Genomic DNA, 12,752 nt, shown 5'->3' on the forward strand with positions numbered 1-12,752 from the left:
ATCATCAGCATTATGATTATTACAGAATATAGTTTTAGTCGTGAATATGATAATTTGTGAATGTTTTGAGTATTATTACAATGCAAAACTGCTAATGGAACAAGAATCAAATTATCCCACAAGACACACCGAAGCATAAATCTCAGGAACTGGAAGAAAAAACCCAAAACTCAACTCTGACAGCAGCGAACTAGAGAACTAGAGAGAGACTCCTTTTCAAAAGCTGCGGGTCCAAAAATACATTTAAAACAATCTGTCAGCGTAAACCTCTGGGTATGGAAAACAACTGTGAGACGGCAACAATCAATCATCTCCGAAATCTCACATCTGAAATTGTAAAGACAAGTCAGGAATAGTTTGGCAGTTCTCGACCCTGTTTGACATGTCAATTTCAAAGTGCACTGAAAGCACAAAAGGCTACAGGAAATACAAGAAACCTTCCAGAAACACATTCTAAGGGTTCTGATTGGTTCTTAAACGTGACCAATAAACAAACATCCTGGCTGCTTGAACAAAAATAATATTCAGTAAAAGGCAAAACGCAGTCTAATGAGACGGGTGTGTGTTTGGAGCATGTGAGCTTTATTTTCCAGTTTCAGAGGTCATTCGGTGGGAACAGGACTTATGTTCATGTCTGCTTCAATCCTGGACTGATTACAGCTCATGTGTATCACAACAGCGTTACAAAATAACTGCATCAAAAAAACGACTGACAGAGATTACAACTAATACTGTGGCGGTACCATCAGATGGTGATACCACAGCACTCTGATTTATATCATGGTACCGGATGATTAACATATGCTTATACCATGGTTGGTCTGGGTGAATACTCGATTCTGATTGGCTGCAGGGTGTCCATTAAAAAGTGATAGAGTTCTGGTGAAACTGAATGTTCACTGTTCGAAATTAATAAATAAATGCGCTGGCTACATCAGCTGTGAGTAGGGGTGGGCGGTATGACCAAAATTCTATTTCACGGTATGACTAATTTTATTTCACGGTAACGATATATTTCACGATATAGTTATTTATATATGTAGTTATTCTCGAAATAAGCACCAGAACTTTATTGTTCGCTGGTGTGGACACTAATACTATTAAATAAATAAATAAATACTATTTAATAATCAAAATTACTAGCAGTGCTGGTTCTTTGAGGTACATGGTATATAAATAACATTTATGTGCACTAACTTACATTAAAGAGTTTAGTAATAAAACATTTAAATGCCTATATTTTTACTAAAACATCTTAATAATAGCATAATTTCCCAAAATAACAATACATTTTACACACAGCTGTATTAAAGTCATATTGGAGTTGACCGAAACGTATGCATCTCTACTGTTGCTTTATGTCTACAGTAAACCATGTGTCTGTATGTTTTTGCATAATCACAATCTAAAGAGCCCAAAGAACAAGGAGGCGTTTACATATCAAACCAGCAGCTTCACACAAGGCCTTCAGTGCTTCGTCTTTACATTTGTTCTGCAATTTCTCAAAGCAACAAACGAGAAAGTCAGCAATTAGAGAGCATTTGATACTGGCGGCCGGGTCTCTTCTGGATGAAAAGCAAATCAGCAGAGACCCACAGACCTAAACAATACCTTCCCCGATAGACTCGTGATGCGAACAGATGACACAGAGCAGAGGCTCCTGGGAAAGAACATTTCCACGACACCCGACACCCAGTGGGACCGAGTAAAAACCAGCTGAGTCACTCTCTCTGAGAAGAAAAGAGGCGGTGAGGAGAAAAGAGCTGCACTGTCCGTGTGCATCATCAGTGTGGGACAAATGTGTTACAACTACACCACAAGATTTCCTGCGCGTACAACCGTGCCACACAGCCTCTTAAACCCAATAATCCACCCGTCTCTGAAGTTCACTCGCAGCGAACAAGTTAGAAGCTTTTTAAAACAAGTTTAAATCATGCTCAAACCAAACCCTTTTAGAAATAAGCCAATGAGTTGCAGGACTGAAAGGACGAGTGCTTTTTATATGATCTAGATATAGCCAATATTAACTTTTTAATTAGTAAACATTACAATTTAATAGCCTATATTTGTGGATTCTCCTTCACCGTTTTACCTTGCATAACCCAGATGTCTCACTCACGCAGACCCATCATCACGCACGCATGGCACATTATTCATGCATTAGTGCCGATAATTTAGACCTTTATCGTTTGAGTAGTCTATAGATCTGAATCTGAACCATTTAGCTGAATTTTCTATATTAAATTATAAGTATAAAGGCCTAATAACATTAATTCAAGGATCACCTTTAAAAATGAGCCTTAATTAATTATAGCAAATTGATGTAAAAGGGCTTCACACTGTGCATGCAATAATAAAAGTAGCACTCAAAATGAACATTTATGACCCTCAAACACATATTAACCAGTAAACAATTTACCATCATTAACAACAAAGTTGTTTAAAAAGGCAGCACACGTTATTATCCTGCGATTGAAATAACGTGCACTGAAGGTTGCATTAGACAGTTTTACTTCTTGTGTATTTTCTAGACTTGTAGTCAAGACCGCCTAAACCGAGACCAAGACAAGACCAAGACGAGACCAAGACTAAGGGTCTTTTATTATTTGAATGTGTGAACATAGCCCCTCTCTATGAATCAAAACTTTATACCTTATCCGTCTTCTGCGCAGTTTCTTCATATTGCGTTTGTACAGAATAACACAAAATTAGTAAAATAACAAATATTGCAGTACGAAATATCTCCATGCTGAGCCTTTTTTGCACTTCCTGATTTCCCTACTTGAGAATCCTTGTCCAATGAATGGACGACCTTAGCACACGTGTGGTTTTGTTGACAAATTTTGGTTCACTTGCAAAAAGAGCAGTGTGAAAGCGAACCGTACCAAAAAAATAAATAAATAATTATTTGGTCCGGATCAAAGCAAGTGAACTATCGGACTTTCCTGGTGTGAATACACCCCAAGATAGACCAAGACCAAGACAGACCAAGACACTACCAAGACCAGAGGGTATCGAGACCAAGACACTACCAAGACAGACCAAGTCGAGACCAAGACCGAGACCGGAGGGGAAAAAAACAGACTAGTGTTGTTGAAGCTAAGCAATAACTTGTAAGATTTTGTTTTGCATTGCCTGCCTATCTCTGCCGATTTCGAAGTCTCCAAATTAATCCATTCTGCAACTTTTAAATACATAATTCTATTTTTAAAAACGAAATTATAAGCTTAAGTGCAGGATCCGAAAGTTGTTCGTTTTGTCGCTATGGTTACACACACACACACACACACACACACCCCGTTGGCGGTGCGCTCAAAGTCATCTGTCAGTTGTGCAGTTACCCAAAATCTCCTGAATGAAGTTAAAACCCATCATGTAACTGATACTAAATATTAATACATCAAAAACGGTACATGATATGTGTTTTTTAAATCAAGTGATCAAAGTGCTCGTTGCCGCTGCGATCAGTGGCGCGGATACGGGTCGCGCACCGCACAGTCTTCACTCGGACGTGCGCTTCAATCTGTTGCGGATATCATCGTGGATAGTGGTCGGGGGATTTAGCATTACAATACTACAATATGTCGGTCTGAGACAGCGAGACCTAGACAAGACCGAGAGGTCCGAGACCAAAGACCGTCAAGGCCGTGACAAGACCGAGACCACGTAAAAGTGGTCTCGAGAGACATACATCACTAGTATTTTCCAAAAGCAAACCTATACTAAAGTCGTCTGCCCCTTCCATGTCGAACAACATCCGTGCATGCAATAATAAAAGTAGCACTCAAAATCAACATTTATGACCCTCAAACACATTAACCAGTAAACAATTTACCATTATTAACAACAAAGTTGTTTAAAAAGGCAGCACACGTTATTATCCTGCGATTGAAATAACGTGCACTGAAGGTTGCATTAGACAGTTTTACTTCTTGTGTATTTTCCAAAAGCAAACCTATCCTAAAGTCGTCTGCCCCTTCCATGTCGAACAACATCCGTTTTGAGATTTCACCCAAAAATGAAAAATTCAACACCAGGAAACAGCGTTCATTGTTTAGTTTGCACTCTAGGTAGTCGTCAACATTAATATTTCATGGGTTTTATTCCCTCTGAAGTTCTGTAATCATGAAAACGCTCGCATCCACAGGCCTAGCATCACGAAGAGACGTCAAGCTTTCTGCACCAGAAACAAACTCCGCAGTCACGATTACAAAACACACCGCGTTTACATCACAAAGTAACAATCAAGGTTATTCTGGAAGTACACGCATGGAGGATTGTACCAGTGCAACTATTTCAGTGAACTTTGGGGAGGCAAATGACTAGGTTTATTCCTGCCACCAAGACACGAGACGAAGGCAAAAACAGGCACACAGAAAGGCAGGGGCCAGAGCCGGGGAATGGAAACACAAACAGAGCGCTCGAAACCCTCCAGCGTGTGACCTCGGACTGCCGTCTCTACTGGGACACCGGCAGTGGAACGACTGACGGCTCTGATTTATTCTCCCACCAGCCCGACCAACAAACCACCCAGTGTGGCATCACCACGTCTACAACGGCACAGGGCAGCATTACGGCTGCGTGTGTCCTCTTGACCCCGGCACGGACAAATAAACAGCTTTGGAAAAGTGGGAAAAGGAAAGAAGAACAAATTTTATAAGTGGATTATTCCAATATTGGACATCAGTTTCATTCCATATTAATGTGGTAAGTCAGGGATCATAATAAGAGCATGCATTTCACTCGCTTTTGGAATTAAAATAGATCTGTACGAGTGTAAAGTTTATTTAGGTGCATGTGTACGAGTACAAAAAGTATCCTTAAAAAAGTAGTTTTATTAAAATTTAAGGCCGGAAGTCTTACATAATATAACAAACGTTTTAAATTTGGAGACAGAAAAACAGGAATTGTGGTACAGTCTAAACGTGATTATCAAACTTCAAAATGCAATGATTTAATTAAATAAATGAGCACTGCACGTTTCCAAGTAAAAATGTGGCACTTCTGCATATTTATGCCAGTGAACTGCATGATTTATTCCTTAGTTATTATTGGTATTTAGGTTACACAAACTGTCTCTGGCATTTAATTCAACGTAAACTCTTTTATCTCTTATCTGAGCCGTAGCCGTTACAGGAAGGAAAGAGTAAGAACATTTTTTAACACGTAATATTCGAAATGTACCTTTTTTTTAGTATCGGCACAATTTAAATGCCTAAAATATTTCAAAAACGTATCTCTTGTATTCTAACTAATGTCTAAATGTCTCCTTGTATCCCTTTGTTAAAGGAAAACACATTATTTGATATATTTTCATTGCGCCCCGTGTGCTCCTTGGGGAACACATAAGCATCAAGCCCTGTACTCTCATTTTGGACACGTCTTGCTCTGTATTTTTGCATTACTTCATATTTCCATGTTGCTTTTTATGTTCAAATAGCGTAAATCAGTCCTGTCCGCTGATATCTGTGCAAATATGTTTACAGTACGGCAAAAGGACAGGCAGAAAACGCTGCAGTTGAAGACCGAACGTAATCCAGCAGCGCGGCGCTAAACAAACAACAGGAAACTGCAATCAAATCTTCAGGGTAAACTGTTTACCAACGGCCAAATATTCTCTGAACAGTCACAAAACCTGCCAGGACTCGAGACACAAAGACAAATCAGAGCAGAGGCAATGCGTGCCACTTCCTCGGAGGCCATGAACATGAAGGCCAGAAACAAGTTCGCCGGTGCAAACATGAATGCGAAAGAGGACGGTCGATATATTGTTTTTATCATTTGAGCAGCACAGCTAACGGATATGCATCATGATTACATGTAGTCATGGTACAATAAGTCAACCATTTAAGATAATTAATTTGATAACTGCTGCTTTGGGGAACTGCATGTTTGCTGACAAGTTTAGAGGATGGCATTTATCGTTTGAAATGCTTACAACATTTTACAAAGGCAAGGATGGAAAACTACCTTTCTTCATATTTCACCATTTTGAATAAATAAAAAGACATCACTTATGCTTCATGCATATCCAGTACTTTTTGATTTTAGTCTTGAGGGCGATCTAATTTGTTAGAGTTTATTACTAGTTCACGCTAATGTCCACTACAAGCACATGTTCTTGCGTTGAATTAATTGCAGTCTGACACATATCGGAAATGCAACAAAGTACAAAAATAAGTTTGCGATAAGATACAAAACTTAAATAAAAAATGAATCATGCAATCGCCATTCCAAACAACTTCCTTTCTCCTGTGGAAGAAAATATTTAGAAAAAGGTCTCTTTTGTCTATGCAATGGGGACCAATCAGTAGCTACGTTTACATGCAACCAAATAATCCATTAGCAATTGGATTGATGGCTAAATCGAACTGAAAAGCCTTCATGTAACCGCCTCAACTGATTTGATTCGACCCGGACTAAACTTCTGATTGGAAGGGGTCGTGTAGACCTGAAACAATCAAATTAAGCATGTAAACACTTGTGCTACCATTTCATTAATCAGGTTTATATATATATATATATATATATATATATATATATATATATATTAAAAAATTTGAGCACATGCATAGTGCTGTGATATTTTCACATCATCTTATGAATGTGCACATGTTTATTTATGTCTTACAAAATGGCCATTGTAGGACATGGAAAATATACTAAATATTTGCTAAAAATGCTCTTCTGAAATATTTCATCTTTCATTTTAGATATGACATGAAGGTCATGTTGCATGGGCACTACATATGCACTTATTTTTGCAATGCATGTCATGCATACAGTATGTAAACATAAGTGAATCAGATTGACAGAAATTTCAGAATCAGATTGAATTAATTCCAGCTGACAAATTTTTTAGCATGTTAACAGAATGAAGAAAGAAAAGTGCAAGTAAAATGACAGAATTGTCATAACAACTAAAGAATCTTTGAAATGGACTGAAATTTCTGCGAGTCCCTGTATGATGCCGTACACACACACACACACACACACACACACGGTACATATTATCCGTAAGAGTCCAAAATCCCAAAACCATTTATGTTCACATCTGCTATTTCAACAAAAAGGGAAAAAATTCATACCCCTGGACCATTTTTTAATAATAAAGGTGGTGCTTTCCTCAGCATGCTCTGCAGTGCTATTCAACCTCTGCAATGCATCACAAGACAATATAAAAAATAAAAAAAAACTTGAAACGCAGTAGTGCATTTCTAATATAAGCATCACATGTTAAAAACGGCTTCATTTTAACGTGACCCCATAGGTACATTACAGCAGCACCTTACTTGATTAATTGCTTTTATAAAACGCATAATGAAAATATTAACACCACAAAAATTCATTAAAGAGTGATTTTATTTAGCAAATTCATTAACAGGCCTCAGTACTCAAGAGGGCAATAGAGATTCCTTCAGATGCCCGTGTCTTTAAATTGGATGTGCTATTATTCCGGCATACCTACAAAACTGAAGGAAGTTTAACTAATTTAAACTAACTGGCTCACCAGGATTCAGCTCAAATTATTGCTCTGAAAGATAAAAGTGAATGTAAAAGAAGGTAATATATGCTATGGAGACCTTTGCAGCAATGCTGAGAAACTTGCAATGCATGCATGTGAACTGGAAATATCTTTTAAATGATTAATTTGTTTACATTGAGGATTCCTGACCATCGGAAGTGTATAATAAAATCATACAGACAGGTAGCCGAGTCACTGATAATGAATTTTATTGATAACAAAGGCTATATTTTATCAGAGCTCCTGCTGTACATGACATTTTAAAGACGACGCAGAGCAATGCTAGCCTCGTGAGACCATCCTGATCTCGCGAGCTTTCAAGGTTTCACTCGCAGATCAGTCTGGATACTTTCCGTTAAAGAAAATTTGGGAGCAGTTCACCAAACGAACGTCCAATCAGCGTTGGCTTTGAGGCGGGTTGAGGTGTGACGCAACGAGAAGCGCGTCAGTTCAGTCTAAAGAACATGTCAGCATCAGCGGATGAAACTAGCATCAGCGTGGCTATCGAGCAAGTTTTATCGGAATTACAGAGTATTTCTTCACTGAAAGAAGAGCAAAACACTGCTCTGGAGGCTTTTCTCAGAGGAAAAGATACGTTAGTACGTCATATGCTTCGTTGATCTGATTGGTTGATTTGGCCCGTCTATCACCAACATAGGCCAATCAGCTAACCAGTATTTTCGCCCCTTACCAAAACTACTTCAACGGAAGGTTTCCAGATGGATATGCGGAGCAAATCCATCTGGCGGAGTCAGGTTAGAGCAATGCAACATGAACCGCAACCCGTTCAGAAACAAAACTACATGCTAAAAATGACAAAATACTAAATAAAACCCTAAATTTGAAAAATTCATATACATAAAGACTAGCAATGTAATTTAATTTAATTATTTCTGACATGTGCAGGCCCACAAAAAAATCTGAGCATTAAAAAAAATCCACAGAAAGCTTTAGTTTTATAAATTCACAATCCATTCAACACAATACTGCAGATTTTCCATAAAATCAGTGCAAAAAAAAAAAAGTGCTTTTTTTTTTTGTAATTTGATCATATTCTTTCATATTTACAGTGTAAATATCAAGGTATGTTCTTTCAAATATACATTCAGTACCATGGTATATTTCAAAGTAGCATGGTGTATGATCCCTGTACCATTAGTACTACCACTGCAGTGTTTTTATAATGTATAAAGTCACAGTTTGCACAATTACTCGACAAATGAAATGCTGGTGTTAGACAGAATTTTCCATTTACCGTGAAAGAACATAATAGATTTTAAAGCTATTGTCTGATACAGTAAGCACACGGTTTACACAGAATACAGACCACAGTGAAAGCAATCATAGCACACGCAAATCTCTGTAATGCGGCCCTGTGTTTACTTACGAAGGGGCTGGCTTTTGTCCGTCTATAAATACTGTAATATACAACATGATTACTGCTGTTAGCACTAACATATTCACTTCTAGAAGGGCAGACCCAGAAACGACCTTCCCAAAATGCTGTGGATTAATTCAGATGTTACCGGAAGGGAAACAAATGGACACACAAACATATAGCTTCAGCAAGGTGAAGCTTTCAACAGAGAGCGTTATTGCTCGATATGCTTGGTAATTCACAGAAGAAGTGTTGCAATAGAGTTCAGCCGAGTGCTAAAGATGTGCTTGGTGATGCATTTGGAGAGAAGGAAAGTGTTTTGTGTGAAAAGAGATGCAACAAAAGTGTGATGCCATGTCATCAGTCTGAGTTGGCGTTAGGCACACTGCAGGACAGGTCTAGGCATAAACGTACCGAGAGTAAAAAAGCGAGAGGCCTTTGAAATGGCACGGCTCGAATGTTATTGCGAAGACACACACTGTTAGACGTCCCGTGCATGAGTCACGGACAGCTGCTACAAATGAAAATCAGGAAACACATCGAGTAATGGATCCAGCAGACACAGTAAAGCTTTATGTAACTAGAAAGACACAATCATTGTACATCTGACTATCTGCAGTGGGTGCAGCAAAAGAGTGCTTTTCTTCATAGGAGGAGTCATTTTATTTAATCAGTCCCTCCAGAAAAATGCGATCGCATGATTTAGTGCATAATCAGCCTAATTTTTCGGCGCATAAATTGCCGATTTCCATGGAAAATATGCGGGGCTTGCATGATTTCATAATCCTCGCATTTTCGTTGCAAAAAAGTCTTAGCAGAAAGTTGAAAAATGTTGCGTTTGCTTCACACGAGAGCCGCCGTTTCCCGCTGTCGCCATGGGAACGTTATGAAGTGACGTAATTACGCGACGTGAACATCATCGAAAAGCTGTAAAACAGGAGCACACTTTATTTTTTTATTTATTCATTTGTACAGAAGTTGTAGCATATTCCTTTTGTAAAGCTACAGAACTCGTTTGACTCATCAATGTTTTGTAAGGTTGATGTGTTTATTAAGGTCTGAAATAAAACAAGATGAGAACTGAAATATTCCAGCACTTTCTGTGATGTAGTTTTGCTTGCTTATAATAGGAAGTAATAAGAAATGACTCTTTACATTAAGGTAGGAGCCTAGTGAGAACAGGGTGTTGGGGGAATCACTTTTTTTCCTCTCTTTTTCATCAAACCGCAGTTTTTGAAAGTTCCCGCAATTTCATCGCATAAAATTGCATAAATATCCCGCATTTTCCATCACATTTTTAAAGAAACGGGCCGCATAATCAAGGATTTTTGACCGCAACAATCACAAAAAAAACTCTGCGTTTTTCTGGAAGGACTGTTTAATTATAATCATATACTTTTTTTTTTTTTTACTTTTTCTGAAGAGAAAACTGGAAGAAAGTTTGACAGAAAACTCTAAATGTCGTTGTTTGGATCGTGATCGGTATCGGAATTAGCCGTGAAGAATCATGATCGGTGCATTAATTTGATTTTTTCCCAAATTACGCGTTATATTTATCCAAATCTGACAATTTCATGAAATTACACGTTATACTGTAAATTCAGTTTGTATGACTGGGTGGATTCCCTACATTACCTACTCACGTTCACTAACAAAACAAATAAAGCGATATTGACAATACTTGGTTTGAAATGTAGGCTACGTCACTAAATATGAGCTTTGTGTTTGTTTAACTGTTGTATAAAATCAATGTCACATTTGCAAAAGAGATAATATTTGGGAGAATGTGCATTCTTGCTCGTATTAAAAACAAGAACTCACACACACACTGTAAAAAAATATTTGATCAATAAGTTATGACAACATATGAATTTACATTGCTTTAAGTCATCAAAATAAGTTAAGCAATTTCAACTTTTTTTTATACTGTAAGTTACACAAGATTCAACCTATTTTTTAAAGTCAGTTTAATGTAATTTAAGTTGAAATGACTTAAAAATCCAAGTTGATTGTACTTAATTTAAGCCAGCAACTTTTATTTTTACAGTGTGGTGTTCCTGCATCGAAGAGAGTTTGCGTCTTAAATCCATCTTGATGCACAGTGCGTGTCTACATTTGTCCTTCATGCTAGTAAGTGCTAAAGTCCACTAATGTAGCATGATTGGCTAAGTCAGCATACTCTAGGTAACCTATCATATGTGGATGCAGTCAGTTTTAACCACAAAAAATGAGGTAATTTGATTGAATGTCATAAATGTGAACTTACAGCTCTTTAAGTTTTCCTGTTTTTACACCGTGTACCCCCTCGGTCACCTCACGTACCCCAGTTTGGGAATCAATGCTATAACCCGAACCCATGCACTCTTATAAGAACATTTGTTTAAAAAAATTAAAATATATATATATATATATATATATATATATATTAGTTCTGGGCAACGATTAATCACATCCAAAATAAAAGTGTGTGTTTACATAATACATGTGTGTGTACTGCGTATAATTTAAATAAAAAATAAAATATTTTGTATATATAAATACACACACATGCATGTATATATTTAAGAAATATGTGCATGTATATATTGTATGTATATTTATACATAATTTATATTATATATAAATAAATTTTTTTTTAAAATATATACATGCATGTGTGTGTATTTATCTATACAAAATAATTATACCCAGTACACACACATGTATTATGTAAACACAAACTTTTATTTTGGATGCGATTAATCGTTGCCCAGAACTAATATATATATATATATATATATATATTCAACTCTTTTTGCGCGTTAATATATATATATATATATTAGTGCTGCACGATTAATCGAATCGCAATCGCGATGTCAAACCTATGCGATTATATAACGCAAAATGCCGCGATTTTATTTGAACACAGCATCTCTTCTTTTTTGTCATCCTTTGACTAGTGTTACATGATCCCGCTCTTATTCGTGCAAATGCCTTAAAACCATTTTGCACGACAAGAAGTCAAAAGAGAGCGCGCTGCCTGTGAATCTCCTGAATGTGTCTCAGAAAAACGCGCGCCAGTATAATGCGCATGCACAGACCGCGTGCAGTTCTCTTTCGAGCTTGAACGAACAATAACACACACAATTATGCCAAAATGTCGTTTTGACGATTATCTTCATAACATAAGAGCAGTCTTATGATGGACAAAAAGAGTTGTGCTTGTGAGAGAATGAGGCGCGTGTGAGACGGCAACGGCTGCTCTTAAAGGGCCAGCAGCGAATAAAGCGTTCAGTCGGTAAAGTTAATCAAAGAACAAAGGGAACAGAAAATTACTCACTGCTCTTGACTAAAGAAGTTTTGTGGGTTTAATAAGGAGTAGTCTATATATATAATTTATAATTCATGCAGCGCAGACTGTTTGATAACTTTATTCAATTTCTGTATATAAATCCTCAATCCTACCTGTTAAGACAGGAAGGGCACAGGTAAATATGGCATTTATTATGGGTTTATGTGTGGATTGTTTGAAGTTCATTTAATTTAAAAGCTGTTATTATTATTTTTTAAGCCTAATAAATATTTAAAAAGTTGATAGCTTTCAATTGTATTGATGGAATCACTGTAATGTTGGATGGCTAAAATTAACGTTTAAAATGTGGGGGGGTGTCGTCATTTTTATCCAGACATCAATGGTTTATTGATCATTATAGGTGTTATCAATCATTTAGTTGTTGTTGCTAGTTTGAGTTGAGAAATACACATTAATACACAGAATGATCACTAATCTGTGTGTGCATTTTACTTTAGAACCAAGCAAGTTGACTCACGAAACCATTTGTTTATTATATCGCAATCGCATATCGC

The 12,752-nt window shown here is 37.2% G+C and overlaps 1 protein-coding gene across 1 annotated transcript in view; it reads right to left on the reverse strand.

Moving 5' to 3' along the window:
* ankrd12 (ankyrin repeat domain 12) overlaps positions 1-12,752 on the reverse strand; it is a 69,619-nt gene that overhangs the window by 18,014 nt on the left and 38,853 nt on the right. The gene's annotated exons all lie outside the window — the stretch shown is intronic.

Source organism: Rhinichthys klamathensis, unplaced genomic scaffold, assembly GCF_029890125.1.
Source record: "Rhinichthys klamathensis goyatoka isolate OS25496 unplaced genomic scaffold, OSU_Roscu_1.1 h1tg000323l_1, whole genome shotgun sequence".
Lineage (NCBI taxonomy): Eukaryota > Metazoa > Chordata > Actinopteri > Cypriniformes > Leuciscidae > Rhinichthys > Rhinichthys klamathensis.